The sequence below is a fragment of the Sarcophilus harrisii genome, chromosome 3 (assembly GCF_902635505.1).
Source record: "Sarcophilus harrisii chromosome 3, mSarHar1.11, whole genome shotgun sequence".
NCBI classification, from domain to species: Eukaryota; Metazoa; Chordata; class Mammalia; order Dasyuromorphia; family Dasyuridae; genus Sarcophilus; species Sarcophilus harrisii.
The window spans coordinates 316700081-316716494 of record NC_045428.1 but is presented as its reverse complement, the minus strand read 5'-3'; the positions used below and the strand labels follow the sequence as shown (position 1 = coordinate 316716494).

The following is a 16414-nucleotide window of genomic DNA, read 5'->3' as shown; positions in this document are numbered from 1 at the left end:
ATTTCATCAAATGTTTTTTTTTTGCATCTATTGAGATAATCACATGATTTTTGTTAGTTTGGTTATTGATATAGTCAAAAATACTAAGAGTTTTTGCAATATTGAATAAGTCCTTCCTTCCTAGAATTCCTAAATCCTACTTAGTCATAGTGTATTATCCTGGGGATAATTTTTTGCTATCTTTTTGCCAATATTTTATGTAAGATTTTTGCATCAATATGCATTAGGGAAATTAGCCTATAATTTTCTTTTTCTGTTTTGACCCTACTTGGTTTAGGTATCAGCACTATATCTGTGTCATAAAAGAATTTGGAGAACTCCTTCTTTCCCTATTTTTCCAAATAGTTTGCATAATATTTTAATTAATCATTCTTTAAATGTTTGGTAGAATTCACATATAAATCCATCTGGCCCTGGGGATTTTTTTTAAGAATTTGATTAATAGCTTGTTATATTTTTGTTAAATGAGAGTATTTAAATAACTTATTTCATCTTCTGTCAATCTGTACAATCTATGTAAGTATTTATCAATTTCACTTAGATTATAAGATTTATTGAAATATAATTGGACAAAACAGCTCTTAATTATAACTCCAATTTCCTTTTCATTGATGGAAAGTTTTCTGTTGAGGGCCACAGATAGTAGGGAACTCTGGAAGAGGCATAAAACCTTTTCATCCAGTAAGGAAACCTGCTGACACGTCTGATTTGGCTCCCCATTTTCTGAAAATGGGGTGTGACAAGTTATATTATATTTGAAGCAGAGTTTTGCTGATGTGACAAGGAAACTTTTGCACATAATAGCAAGTTGTTTGTGTGGTCACACATATACAATATATTATAGTTGGTGCATGTGCAGTGTCCTATAGTTGGCACATGCACATGTGCAGTATCCTATTGTTATGTAAGCACATCACATGGGCATAAGATATATAGGGTTTAGGGTTTCCTTAAGTAAATAGGCTCCTGCTTGAATAGCCTCCTGAGTCCTACATCTTCACTCTTCACCCAAAATCAGGGCTCAGGCTATTATTGAAGTCCTCCTATGAGCAGATCTGGACATGTCATGCCCAATGTGGGGCATGAAGCAGTTTGACTGATGTGAAGAGTGTGAGTTTGGGTGGGGAATCCCCAGTAGCCAGAAACAAGGTAAGTATAAATAGGCAGTGAGAAAATGTGGCACATGTCTCTGTGGCTCCCTAAGGAGTGGATGTTGGAGCCAGAGAAGTGGGAGATAGTGGAGAATAACTAACTGAATACTATGGACCCTAGCTCAATCTCTGAGCACACATTCCTTATGCACAAGGTAAAAAAAATTTCTTTGAGAGATCTTACATATTATCAAGAAAAGAGGGTTTTTAGTATAGGGTGCCAAACAAAGTAGGATAAAGAAAAGAAACATAAACATGGTGCCAGAAACTTTAAAGAGTGTGGCATGTCAAACAAAGACAAAGACAAAGATGGCACTAGGACATGGAATTTTCCTATTTCTCAACCTGCCTCCACTTGACCCTATGCTTGTGCCCTGGTATATCCCCCACTTCCTGACCCATTACTTTTTCATCCTCCTCCACTGACTCCACATTCAAGGGCAAGAGAAGGAAAAACAGGAAGAATGGTGGTACCATCAACACTGCTGGCACCACCATCTTATCGTCCTCCCATGTCTTGATTACAGGAGGCCCTGGTTAAGGCAAGGGAGGAAGAATGGAATACATTTGAATTGAGAATGGAAGCATACTTTGTAATTGAAGAATCAGACCTTAATGGGCCCCCAGGTCTAATCAGGAGAAGACATATCCCTTTTGATCTAGAAGTTATCAAAAATCTGAAAAAGGCTTGCACTCTCTATGGGCCTACATCACCTTATGTTAGAATGCTGTTAAAGAATTTGGCTTATGAAATTCTAACCCCTAATAGAAAAAGTATTTTTACAACCTGGACAGATCCTGTTGAGACTTTCTGAGTATAGTGCGTTCTGTAGAGCAGAAATCCAAGGAAATAGGCAGCCTGGAATCCTTATGCAGACACTTTAATGCAGACTAATTACCCTCCGGCAGTATATGAGCAAATTACTTCTGCTGCTACCAAAGCATTGGGCACTCTCCCAGGAAAACAAGATAAAGGGGAAACATTCATGAAAATAGTGCAAGGTCCCAACAAATACTTTGGCTGACTGTGTTTTATCCACATTACTGTGGATACCATCTTAGGATTTACTTTTGTAGTACCTGCAGCAAAAGAGGCAACCCAGGTGGCCACTGAATTCCTTACACAGACCTTTGCAGTTAAGGGACCAGATAAGTTAACAGCTTGGGGAAGAGGGTTTCCTTGTATCTCTACAGATGAAGAAGGAATCTTATGGGTGCTGACATACATAACCACCTTGTCCATTGGAGAGAGATGGAAAAACAGAAGACCCAGGAAATATCATGTGGTTCCATCTTTGACTATGGCCACTACTTTAAAAGTAAGGCTGTTAACCCTAGATGTATAACAATTGAACTTCAAACCTGCAGAAATTATTGGATTCCATGGCACATGAAGTAATAGACAATAGATTGACTTTGGGCTATTTTTTGGATGCTAGAAGAGGTATATGTGTGGTTGTGAATTCCTCTTGTATGTATATCAATAACTAGTAACAGGTGACCAAAAAATATATACCACCTAAATGAGGCAGCTCAGTGGATGAGAGACACAAGACAATAATTATTTCCTATACCTTCCTTCTGGGACTCTTCAAAGTCCCAGAAGGGGACTCTTGGAATTTATATCATCTTATTTATTCATATTGTTTGTTATATTACTACTTGCCTGTGTGATCCCCCCATTCTGAAATTTGGTTTCTGCTGTTTCATGGATTTAACCATTGACAGATACCTGCTCCAATTAAAACAAAAGAAAGGGAGAGATGTTGAGGGCCACAGATAGTGGGGAACCCTGGGCAAGGCATGAAAGTCCAGTAAGAGTTTGTGTCTCATTTGGTGCCCCTTCCCCCTAACAGTGTCTCGGTCTTTAAGTCAAGGGGCATGACAATCTGTATTGTACTTAAATCAGGGTTATGCTGATGTGACAAGGAAACATCTGCACATGATAGTAAATATTTATATGGTCACACAAGCACAGCATCTTTTGGTTGGCACATGCATGGTATTCTATAGCTAGTGCATGAGCAGTATCCTATGGTTATATAGGTGTATTAATGGGCATAGGGTATATAAGGTTGAGAATTTTCTTGAATAAATGGATTCCTGCTTGAATATCCTTCTGAGTCCCACCACTTCACTCCTCAACAAAGATCAGGGCTCAGGCTGGTACCAAAGTATTCCCATGAGCAGATCTGGACAGTTTTCCCTTTTCATTATTGATACTAACAATTTTAATTTCTTCTTTCCTTTTTCTAATCAAATTAATTAAAGGTTTATATTGTTGTTTTTTTCATGAAACTAATGCTTAGTTTTGTCTATTAATTCAATAGTTATATTCCTTTCAATTTTATTAATCTCCCCTTTCATTTTCAGAATTTCAAATTTGTTAAATCTGGAGACTTTTAATTTCTTCTTTGTCTACCTATTTTAGTTGCATGCCCAATCCATTGATCTTCTCTTTCTCTATTTTATGTAAGTAAATATTTAGACATGTAAAACTTCCCCTAAAACTGCTTTGGCTGCATCCCATAAAGTTTTTGTATGCAGTCTCAATATTGTCATTGTTTTGAATGAAATTATTGATTGTGTCTATGATTTGTTGTTTTGCCCACTCATTCTTTAAAATAAGATTATATAGTTTCCAATTAATTTTTGATTTATTTCCCCCTGACCTTTTATTGCATGTAACTTTTATTGCATCATGATCTGCAAAAGAAGCATTTACTATTTCTGCCTTTCTTCATTTGATTGCAAGGTTGTTATACCCCAATACATAGTGGCTTTTACACAATACAATATGGTGGCTTTTAGTATGCTGTTGCTCAGTTTATTGATAGAGATGATTTGGTTTATGGTATCTGGGGAGGTTGAGGTGGTTACAGCTGTTGAGTTGTTTGATTCATTGGGTAATTATTGTGTAGGTCAGTATTGGAATGGGGTGTCTTTGTTGTATGGTTGTGGAGGTTGGGCTATGGTAGTATTAGGTTGGATTTTATTTATTACTATTTTAGTAGTTTTAGAAGTTATTCATGTTCTTTAGTTATAGGATTAGGAGGATTAGTGTTATAGAGATTATAAAGGAAAAGAAGTAAGATTTAATAAGTCCTTTTTGAATAGAAGTAATAGCGGAAGATATGGAACTATGTAAGTTAGCTTGGCCTTTTGGTCTGGTTTTTTCATATCATCCTAGATGAATTAGTATGGTAGCGATGTGTTGACCTATTTGTAGACTTGCCAGGGGGTTTAGTCGGTGGAAAATGTGTGTGAAATATCCAAGTATATTTGAGAAGTTGTGGGTATGGATTAGAGGTACGATTGGCATTTTATTAGTTAGCATGTTTAGTTCAATTGAGATTAGGATGCCTGCAATAGTTACTATTAGGGCTGAGATTTTTGTTAAGGTGGGTATTGTTATGGGAATTATTGTGGTAGGAGAGATGTTCATTGTGAGTAGGAAGCCTGTGAAGATACTCCCGAGGGCTAGTCGTATAATAGGATTGGTTATGTTAGGGTTGTTTTCGGCTATTGGAGAAAGAGGTAGGAATCGTGGCTCATTTAGGAGGGCAAAGTGAACTACACGTATGCTGTAGAAGGCTGTAAGTATAGTGGCAATGAGTGTTAAGCACAGGGCTCAGGTGTTTACGTCAATTTCTGTATAGGTTCCATGTACTGCCAAGAAAAAAACATATTCCTTTCTGTCTCCATTCAGTTTTCTCCAAAGGTCTATCATGCCTAACTTTTCTAGAATTCTATTCACCTTCTTAACTTCTTTTTCATTTATTTTGTTTTGATTTATCTAATTCTGAGAGAGCAAAATTGAGATTCTCCACTAGTATAGTTTTGCTATCTAGTTCTTTTTGCAGCTCTCTTAAGTTCTCCTCTAGGAATTTGGATGCTATAGCATTTGGTGCATATGTGTGTGTGTGTGTGTGTGTGTGTGAATGTGTGTGTATTTATAAACACATATACATATGTATATACATATATGTATATGAAGTATAATATTACTTCATTATCTATGGTACTCTTTAGATTTAATTAATTAATTAGATTATTTAATTAATTAACTAGATTAATTAAGAGAAATTAGTGTAATTTCTCTTGTCTTTTAATTAGATCTCCTTTTGCTTTTGCTTGATCTGAGATCAGAATTGCTATAACCCTGCTTTTTCACTTCAGCTGAAGTATAATAAATTCTGCTCCAGCCTTTTACCTTTATTCTGAATATATCACTCTGCTTTACATGTGTTTCTTGTAAACAACACATTGTAGAGTTCTAGCTTTTAATCCAGTCTGCTATCTGATTCCATTTTATGGAAAAGTTTGTGTCATTCACATTCACAGTTAAAATTTCAAACCCTGTATTTCCTCTCATTTTGTTTTCCTCCAGTTATACTTTTCTCTTTCCTTCTCCCTTTTCCTCCTCCCCAGTATTTTGCTTCTTACCACTCCCTTTCTCAAACCACCCTCACCTTTTACAGCCCCTCCCCCTTTCTTATACCTTTCCCCTTCTATTTCTTTTCTCCTTTCTATTAGCCTCCCCCTTTCCTTTCCCTTTTCCCTTTTCCTTCCTTCTTTTCTAAAGGGTGAGACAAGCTTCTCTGTGAAGTTTAATGTGTTTGATATTTTCTCTTTGAGCCAAATCTGATGAGAATAAGATTCATACAGCACTTATCCCCCTCTCTTCTTTCCCTTGATTGTAATAGATGTTTTTTGCCTCTTCATGAGATGTGATTTACTATATTTTAACTCCATTTTCCTCCTCTCCCAGTACAATCCCCTTTCCTCTTCTAGTGTTTTTTTTTTTGTATCATCACATAAAATCAAATTATAAGTGTAAAACAGATACAAATCTCAAGAACTAAACATATCATTTTTCCATAATAGGGAAATAACCTTTTTAACTTTTAAAAGAAACAGTTTTATCTTTCCTTTTTACCTTTATATGCTTCTCTTAACTTTTGTATTTAAAGATCAAATTTTTCTTTCAGTTCTGGTCTTTTCATAAGAAATAAATGAAATTCCCCTATTTTATTGAATCTCTATCTTTTTTCCTAAAAGATAATGCTTAATTTTGCTAGATAGTTGATAGTTGATTCTGTAATCCACGTTCCTTTGTCTTTCAGAATGTCAGATTTCATGTTCTTCGATCCTTTAAATTGGAATCTGCTAAGTGTGGAGTAATCCTGATTGTGGCCTTTCCATATTAGAATTCTTTCTTTCTAGCTGCTTGCAAAATTTTCTCCTTGAATTCTGAAATTTAGCTGTGATAGACCTTTGAGTTTTCATTTTGGGGTCTCTTTCAAGAAGTGATTGGTAAATTCTTTCAATGGCTATGTTACCTTTTGATTCTAGGACATCAGGGCAGTTTTCTTTAACAATTTCCTGAAATGTCTAGGCTCTTTTTTTCAATCATGCTTTTCAGGTAGTCCAATAATTTTTAGACTGTCTCTCTTGGATCTATTTTCCAAGTTAGTTGTTTTTCCAATAAGGCATTTTACATTTTTCTCTATTTTTCATTTTTTTTTTGGTTTTGTTTTACAGATTCTTGATATCTTATTAAGTCATTTACTTCCATTTGTTCAATTCTAATTTATGCGGAAGTTATTTTCTTCAGTTTGCCTTTTTATCTCCTTTTGCAACTTTTATTGAGTTGTTTTGCTCATTGGATTTTTTTCCATTTCACTAATTCTGTTTTTGAACAATTTGGTTTCTTTTTCAAATCAATTTTGTAAGGGAATATGCTTTTTCCATTTCCTCAAATCTATTTTGTAAGGAGTTATATGATTTTTCTATTTCACTAACTCTGTTTTTAAGGAGTTTTCTTCAGTTAATTTCTGTTTCCTTTTCCAAAATCTCCTGGAAAATTCTCACTTTCTTTTCACATTTTTCCTCCAAATCTCTTTTAAGATCCTTTTTGAATTCTTCCAAGATTGTCTTGGGTAATGGAGACCAACTCATATCACCCTTTGCATCTTCATCTGGAGATGCTTTGCCTTTGGTATCTTCAGGATTTGAGGACTCTCCATAAAAACTATCTATGATCAGAGTTGTTTTTGCTTTTTTGCTCATTTTTAAAAGATTGAGGTCTGCTCTTAGGGCAAAGGGAGATTGCCCCAAGGTTCCTCTACAGATGACAACAACTTTATGCTGCTCTGGGCTGGTGCTGCTAATTCTTTCTGGTACTGGGTAGGCTTGGCTAAGTACCTTATTACTAAGGGGTTCAGAGGCTCCCTGTTTTCCTTTTATATTTGTTTTGGTTGACTGACAGCTAATCTGCTGATCCACTGGCTTATGAATTTGTACAGAGTAGCCAACACTGTTATATTTTGGTTAAGAATCTCCTGGTAGATTTCTTGGTGGCATTCTGTTCTCAGCTGCCTCCTCCCAATCCCCAATCCCCACCCAATTGAAACAGACCCTTTGCTGAAGTTCTTGCAAAATATCTTATGCTGGAAATTCATTACACTCCAAATTTGTTACATTTGTGGGTTCTGTCAATCCAAACCCAGTTCAGAGGCTTGATCTGGTGTTGATCTGAGGGATGGAAAGAAAAGCTCAGATTAAGATATGTCTACTTTCCACCATCTTGCCTCAGACCTGCAGGCTGATTTTCAATGAGGCAGAGAACTGGAAACCAAACTGCCAGTATTTGATGGATTGTGGAGAAAATAAGGGTATTCCAGAAAAAAAATATCAACTTTTGCAAAATTGACTACATTAAAACTTTTGTGTAGATCACAATACCAGATCATTTTACTTGTTTTTTGAGGATTCTGTATACAGGCCAAGAAGTTAGAACCAAATGTTGAACAACTGATTGGTTTAAGATTGGGAAAGATATAGAAGATTTTATATTGTCACCTTATCTATTTAAATTATATGCAGATTACATCTTGAAAAATGCCAAGCTGGATGAATTAAAACCAGAATTAAGGTTTCCCAGAGAAACATGAACAATCTTAGATATTCAGATATCATTCTGATGGCAGAAAATGAAGATGATTTAAGAAAACTTTTGATCAAGGTGAAAGAGAAAGTGCAAAATCTATCTTGAAGATTAACATTAAAAAAACAAGATCTTAGTGAATGATCCCATAACTTCTTGGAAAATAAAAAGATAATAAATGAAAGAAGTGTCTGATTTTATATTCTTGGGCTCAAAGATCACTGAAAGCAGGAAAAGCTAAATAAAAGATGTTTACCCTGGGAGGAAATCTATGGCAAATTTGGATAGCATATTAAAAATCAAAGATGTCACCTTTCTGACAAAGATCTATGTAGTCAAAGCTTTGGTTTTGCTAGTGGCAGTGTATGGCAATGAGAGTTGAACTATATAGAAAGCTAAGTGCCACAGAATCTATGTTTGAATTGTGCTGCTGGAAAAGACTTTTAAGAGTTCCTTGAACAACAAGGAGATCAAAATAATCAATATTTAAATTAATTCAGGCTATTTCCAAGAAGGTCAAATAATGAAGCTGAAGCTCATAGGGAAAGACTCTGATGTTGAGAAACATTAAAGGTAAAAGAAAAAGAGGATGGAAGATAGATAGTCTCATGGAAACAATGAAAATTAACTTGGACAGATTTTGAGAGACATTGGAAAATATGCTTTGGTCTATGAGATCAAAAAGAGACAGACATGACTGAAACAACAACCACAACAACAAAGAGTCGCCCAAATTTTTCAGCCTCACTTTTTCTTCCAGATTCATCAAAGTCTAAGATCAAGAGAAAAATCAAAATAATTGGTGATGGTCCAGGATGCAGTGGATGACCCCAGTATTAACATTATTGAAAATTATATAAACCAAGTAAATATGCCTTAGAGCTATTTAGCACTTTTTTTTTCAAATCTTATGAAAGAGCCTAATCAGACAACTATGATAATTTACCATTTATCTTTCTCAAATCATATTCAAAGATTTGTATCTGAAAGTCAAGAATGAATTTCATTTACTTCTCTCTTATTTTAAGTACTAGAGATATGTGGTCTTTCCTTTCTCATATAATCAGCAATACCTGCTGAGTCTTTTTGGTTGTCATTTTCTCACAGTCCTTTCCAGTTACTATCCTTCTCTCTAAAAGATGCAATTGAGAGTTAGAAATTCCTTCCAGCAAGCCTGTGGCAATAGTACCTGTTTATGTCCCTATCTGCACTATATGGTATACTAGAAAGAGTGCCACACCCAGAAGCAGGAAAACTTATCTGTCTATGTTCAAATCTTGTTTAGACACTTACTAACTGAATGACCCTGTTTAATATCCAAACTAGCTGCCTGGAGGGCCTCAGGATCAGTCAGAGTCAGGATAAATCAAAATTATTGGTCTTTAGAGGGAGAAGTGAAGGAAGCAGGCAAGCTGCCACGTGGCTTGCCAAACATGTATCCTGGATTCTGGAGTCCGGATTATCCAGCCTCTCTCCTCCCTGTCTTGCAGCCAAGTGGCTCTGACCTCTTTCCCTCAGCCCTCCAATCCTTGCCTAGGATTATCTCACTACCCCATCACATTACCATATCATCTAAGTATATGCTTGTGAGCCATTATCTCACATCCAATAGATAATTAGCCTTCAGTGATCTGCTGTCTGATTCAAACATACTTTTTCAGAGTTTCAGCCCTCTACAGGGGTAGGGAAAGGAGGGATTTTACATCTATGGGCTCTGATAAAGACCTCGTTTCTAAAATATACAGAAAATTGACTCAGATTTATAAGAATTCAAGCCAATTCTCCAATTGATAAGTGGTCAAAAGATATCACACACACGCCTCCTTCAGCAATGAAGAGATAGTCCAAAACCAATCTATTGTCTATTACTTCACATGTCAGGGAACCCAATGATCCTTGCAAGTTTTTAAAGTTCTGCAACAGTCTTACAGAATCCAATGATTCCTGCAGATTTTGAAGTCTTGCAATGGTCTTATCATGTCTCAGGGAATCCAATGATTCCTGGGGCATTTCAAGGTGAACAATTTTTGATGTCCATGAGTCAACTGCCATGCTCTTTCAGTGGTGGACACAATCAGTTATGGAACCACCCAATGTTTCTTGGATCTTCTCCTTATTTCAAGGGTCTTCTCCATCTTTCCAATTCACAAGGTGAATATGGCTCATTGACACCCATCTGATTCTCTCTCAATTTGTAGAGATAAAAGCAAACCCTCTTCCCCAAGCAGTTAACCTATCTGGTCCCTTCCGTTCACCACTTTCTGGATCTCTCCACATCACCTGGAGATTATCTAAAGATAGTGAAGCTGCTCGCACTGGGCACAGCCCTTCCAGTGGGTTATAAAACCTGTCTATTGAAGCCAGTGCATCTTTATCAAAAATCAAGAAGTTAACTGTATAAAGAGCTAAATTTAGAAGTTCTCTAGGGTTACCTGTGGCTCCCCCTTTCTTTTGTAGTTGGTGGAGTGTCTTGATGTCTCTGTTTCTCCTCTCTACTATTGCCTATCCTTAAGAATTAAAGGGTATGCCAGTGGTGTGTAGAATCTTATACTGTGTACAAAAGTGTGCAAAATGTTTAGAAGTATATGCATGTCCATTATCTGTTTTTATTGCTAGTGGCACATCCATAATTGCAAATGCTTATATAAGGAATTCAATGACAACTCAGGCTGTCTCTTTTGCTGCTGGTATTGCAAAGGTGAATCCTGAAAAGGTGTCTACTACAACATGGATAAAAGACAGACAACCAAAAGATTTATAATGGGTGACATCCATTTGGCAAATTTCATTGGGTCTCAAACCAGGAGGGTTCTTCCCTGGAGGAAGCATAGGAACGTGGGAAGGAAGGCAAGCTATACAGGCTTTTACTATGCTCCTAGCATCCTCTTTTGTTATCCCAAATTGTAAACATAAAGCTCTAGCTGCCTGATGATATTTAGAATGAGATTCTTGGGCTGCCTGAAATAAAGGAGTATTGGCCAACATGGTTAGAAGGCTATCTGCCTTTGAATTACCATCAAAAATAGGACCTGGAAGTCCACTATGTGAATGGACATGCAAGATATAAATCTTACCTGGATGCTTTCTCACTTGCTCTTGAAGTTCCTTAAAGAGCTGAAAAATATTAGAAGCTACAAATTTTATTTGGGCTGTGGCAAATCTTTGTACCACACCTACTGAATAGGCCGAATCAGATATTATATTTATATCTTCTGGATAATAAGTATTATCTTGCTGTCTTGCTTTCCTGGAAGGGTTCCCCATACTTTGATAACAGCAGAAGCAATTTGCTCATATGCTACTATGGGGTAATTAGTCTGTGCTGAAGTGTCTGCATAACAACCTACACCTGTTAGCTGGTCACAGGTGATTTGCATATTAACTCCAGTTTGCCTATTTAGTTGGGCTTGTATCCTATAGAGTTTACTATGCTCAGAAAGCCACAAAAAATTTTGTTCCGGTTATAAACATGTCCTTGCTATAAATTCCCAGTCACTTGGGGCTAAAATAAAATGACATCTTAACATAAGATAATGGAGACCCATAAAGAGTACAAGCCTTTTTCAGATCTTTGATAATTTCTAGATTAAAAGGAGTGTTATCTTCTTTTGTCTTGACCTGAAGAGTTAAGCTGTTCAATCCACAGGATAAATTTCTATTCTTAAATCAGCTGTATTCTGTTTTTCCTCTTTGGCTTTAAGTAGCACCTTTTGCAATCAAGAGTTATAGGGGTGGTAGTTGCCCGAGGGGGAGATGTTGGTAATATCACTGCCCTTCCCACTCCTTCTCCTCCCTCCACCCAGGAAGGTGAAGTTGATGGGGGAGGTTCAAGAGCCTGCTCTTTTGTAGGTGGAGACGAAGGTGGGCTACTGTGAGAGTGAAAATCATCACTCTTTAAGTTCATTTAACTCCCCATGCCTTTTGGTGATATTTTAATTGCCCTCTCCCTCCTCTTCCTCTTTCTTTTTTCTAGAATTTGAGGGATTCTTTAATGCCAATTGTATTATGTTGTATCTATAGAATGTTTCCTTAGAAAATGAATCAAGACCAATATCATTGTAATATTTACATACTTGATCTCCTACTAGTTTCTAATTATCTGAAGAACCAAGGAGAACTGCATTCGAATTTTTCCAAGAGTCCACCAATCTGCTCCCAAGTTACAAGCAAACCTTGCCTAATTATTAGTCTAAGTATGCTTTCCATAGAGCTCCCTCATGGTAGGGGTAGGGGAGAATTTTTTCCTAATATCTGCCCCATTTCAGCTAGACCTTGGCAAAGTTCCCTGTTTGTCTATTTTAATACTCACCCTATTTCCTGATCACAGGGATTTCTTCACTGAAATTATGGTCCTTGGTCCACATTGGGATGCCAAATTTAATGTCTGAGCTAGGGCCTCAGGATCAGTCAGAGTCAGGATAAATCAAACTTCTTGGTCTTTAGAGGGAAAAGTGAAGGAGGCAGGCAAGCTGCCATATAGCTTGCCAAAGATGTGTTCTGGATTCTGGAGGCTGGAGTCTCCAGTCTCTTTCCTCATCCTGCACCTAAGTGAGACTCACCTCTCTCCCTCAACCCTCCAGTCCTTGCCTATGATTACCTCACTACTACCCATTCAGCAGGCACCAGTGGTGAAGAGAGCCATGGCATTACTATATCATCTAAGTATATGCTTATAGACCCATTATCTCTCATCCAATGGATAATTATCCTTAAGTGTTCTGATTAAAGCATACCTTTTCAGAGTTTCAGCCCTCTACAACCCTCTATGCTTTTTTCTCATCTATAAAATGAGCTGAGAAGGAAAAAGCAAATGACTCCAATTTTTTTGCCAAGAAAACTCTCAAATGGTTTCACAAAAAGTGAACTGAAACCAACTGAACAACAATTGGACAATAGAATCTGGGAAGAATTTTCTAAAAGAAAGTTGGCCCTTAGACTAGCATAAGCTTTTGCATATCTGTTTCTGATCCACAATGTTTTATTTCCAATGAATCCATTAATAAACTTAACTATAGACTCTACATTGCCATCTTTTTTCTCTCTACATTGTGTCCCTATATCCCTATCTCCCTATCTCCCTTAGGTGGGCTTCTCTCTTCCCTACCCTGAGAACTACCAGTAGCTTCTACATAAAGGCTACAAAGGTCTGACAATATTAGAAACTAGATATTTTATTAGTTTTCAAATAATTTAGAATGTGACACATTGGTATGAGTCATCCTCACTTTTGTGTAAGTGATTTAAACTTTTAGCATTATAACAACTCTGTAAGATAAGTAGAGTGAACATTATTATAGTGATTGTGCAGATAAAGACACTCAGGTTCAGATAAAATGCCACTCCTCAATAAGTCTTTTTTAAAAACCATCAAACCCTATGCTCATTTTTATAAACATTTTGAAAATCTTAAATTATTACTTTAAAAACTACAGAATACCAAGAAACACTATTTTGGGGAGAAAATAATATAAAAGGATACTGAAACGCTTCATTTCTTTTACCTGCTACTTCATCTGCCCCATTTGGCTGAATCATTTCACCAAATAATCTTTAACCATTCTAAAACCCACTTCTCTGGCTTTTTTTCCTCAGTTAAAAAAAACTAGTTTTTATTTTTGGACTGCCTCAGCTGTATTCATGATTTCCACCACAAACCCTCCCTTGTGAATCTCTAGTATTCTTTCTGCTGAAGTCCCTAGTCTTTTCTCTTCCTCTAATTTCTCTAAAATCTGATGTTTTCTCTGGAAAAAACCTTGGATTCAAGCATATGTTGATGCTTAAAATATTTATTACTTAAAATGATGGCACTAAGCATAGTCTCTACATAGTAAGTGTTCAATAAATATTTATTAAATTATTTACTGATTGGTGAAAGATTTGCATTCTAACATTTACTATCCTAAATATCCTCTCCTTGTTTTTACATGTTTTATACATTCTCATACATTCTTTCTATATCCACAGGCCTATGCATTCCAAAAGGCAGCTGGGAGCTCACCAGGGATATACAGGTTGATGTTTAACAACTGGAATACAAAACACACTTTTAAGTGTAATCTCCATTATTGACATTTTAATCGCAGATTTCTTTGGTCTAGACAATCAACAAAATAATAAATCAAGGCTTGATATGTAGGATTTAGAAGTTATAAATGCTCATACTGAATATTTAAGGATCTCTATTCCCTAGTTAGCTTCTCACTATTTCTTGTGATCTACATAGCACATTTTCCCCTTTCCTTTTTAAGAGACCCCCTAGTTCCTTTTCCCAGAGTCAGGGATATGCACTTAATTCTCTAGAATGTTTCTATCTTCACTATCCCACTGCCACCCAGTATTTCAATTCAATAGAATAGATTAGTCTTAATTGTCAGGGGTGGAATTCTGATCCTTCTTGTTAAATAAATTCAGAATAGTGACTCCAGTGTAAATTATACATTTCACAGTATTAAAATGAATAGTCTTTGCCTGCAAGAAGCTTAGGTTCTAGGAGGAAGAAAACAACATGCATGCAGCTAATTAACAACCATATAAAAGACTGCTTTAATTTAATTAAAATAAGAGAAATGCACATCAAAACTTCTCTGAAGCTTCCAAAGATGACTATGGAAAGTATAGAAATATTCAGTGTTGGTGAGCTTCCAAAAATAAAGGCATACCAAAATGCTGGTGGTGAAACTGTGAATTGTTCTAGCCAATCTGGAAAGTAATTTGAAATTATACTTTGAAAATAAAAGGTACATTATTTGTCTCAGAGTTCCCACAATTAGACATAAAACCAAAAGAGACAAAAAAACCAAACAAATAGAAAGTTCTCATTTCCATGAATATATCTATAGAAGTATTTTTTTTTTATTTATAGTACCAAAGGATTAGAAACAAAATAAATTCCCATCATTTGGGGAATGGCTAAACAAATTGTGGTTCATGAAAGTAATATATTACAATACCATGAGGAGGAAAAAAGTATGAAGAATTTAGAGAAATATGAAATGATTGAAGATGAAGTAAATACAATTAGGAAAACTGTATACACACTCATGAAAACTGTAACTGTATAACCATAAATGGAAATTACCCCTTTCCTCTCCACACCAAAACACACACACATAGTTTAATGCTTTATAATTATAATGACCAAGCTTTGTCCTGCACAAAAGATGAAAATCATTTTTTTCTTTATTTCTTTACAGAAGTGGGAAGCTATGGAATACTTCATATTCCATCAAACTTGGTTGATGTATTTGTATTGCTGACTGGATTTCTGTTTCTTTTTATTTTTTATTCTTTGTGATAAGGGATGGTTCATTGGATAAGAAAAGAAGAAAAATCTATATCTATCTACAGATATATATCTATATAAATTGTGTATATGTGAGTATATGTGTACATATATGTGTATATACAGTTAAATAAAGAGAAAGGAGGGAAAATGATTATGCAAATTTTGTATTTTAAAAATAATTCAAAGGAGGAGATGATAGAAACAAAGGAAAATGTAAAAAAATTTTTCTAGGAAAATTTGGGGGAGAAAATATTAATGTTCATTTTTATAAGCTAACAGGCAATACTGGATCAATAAATTCTTCCAGTGGGATATACATATGTATATACATGCACACACATATATATGCGTTTCAAGTTCTGGCTCATAACATCTCCCACTTTCTTTTGATTTAGAACATAAGGTAGTCATGACCTCCCTGACTTCTCAAGGAGGTGAGAACCCCAAAAAGAAGATGATCACGCCTTCCCTGACTGCTCAAAAAAGAAGTGAAAACACCATAAAAAGAAGGTGGTCATGCCCTCCCTGACATCTCAGGAAGGGAGATGAAAACACCAAAGGAAATAGGAAATCAAATCAGATTAGTGGGTTTCTAAAGGGGTTCACTTGAAACGGGTATACATAAATCCATCCATATAGAAGGTATTACACATAATTACATAAAATACATAAGCACATAGCAATATAACATAGGCTAGTAGTAATGTAACAAATAACATGAATCAACATGAGAATTTATATATGTCCATAAGTCCTAGAAATAGTCCAAAAGGAATCCACTGTCCATTAGTTCATGTGCCAGGAATCCAATAATTCCTGTAAACTCTGAAATACTGTAATAGTCTCATCAACAATTTTTCATCTCAAGGAATCCAATGATTCCTGAAAATTTTAAAAGTTCTTTTAACAGTCTCATTGTCAGCCATGCTCTTTCAGTGTCAGATGTTCCTTAAATCTTCTCTTTTGTTTTGAGGTTTTTCTTTTTTTCTATTTCTCTCTGATGGACAAGGTGATGGACAAGGGGCTCAT

At 35.8% G+C, this 16414-nt stretch overlaps 1 long non-coding RNA gene across 1 annotated transcript; it reads left to right on the top strand.

Annotated features, from left to right (window-relative positions):
- The first annotated feature begins 974 nt into the window (after positions 1-974).
- Positions 975-8264, top strand: LOC116422069. Its single transcript, XR_004232656.1, has 3 exons — positions 975-1149; positions 2346-2470; positions 8040-8264. It is a non-coding gene; the product is annotated as an uncharacterized LOC116422069 (long non-coding RNA).
- The last annotated feature ends 8150 nt before the right edge of the window (positions 8265-16414 follow it).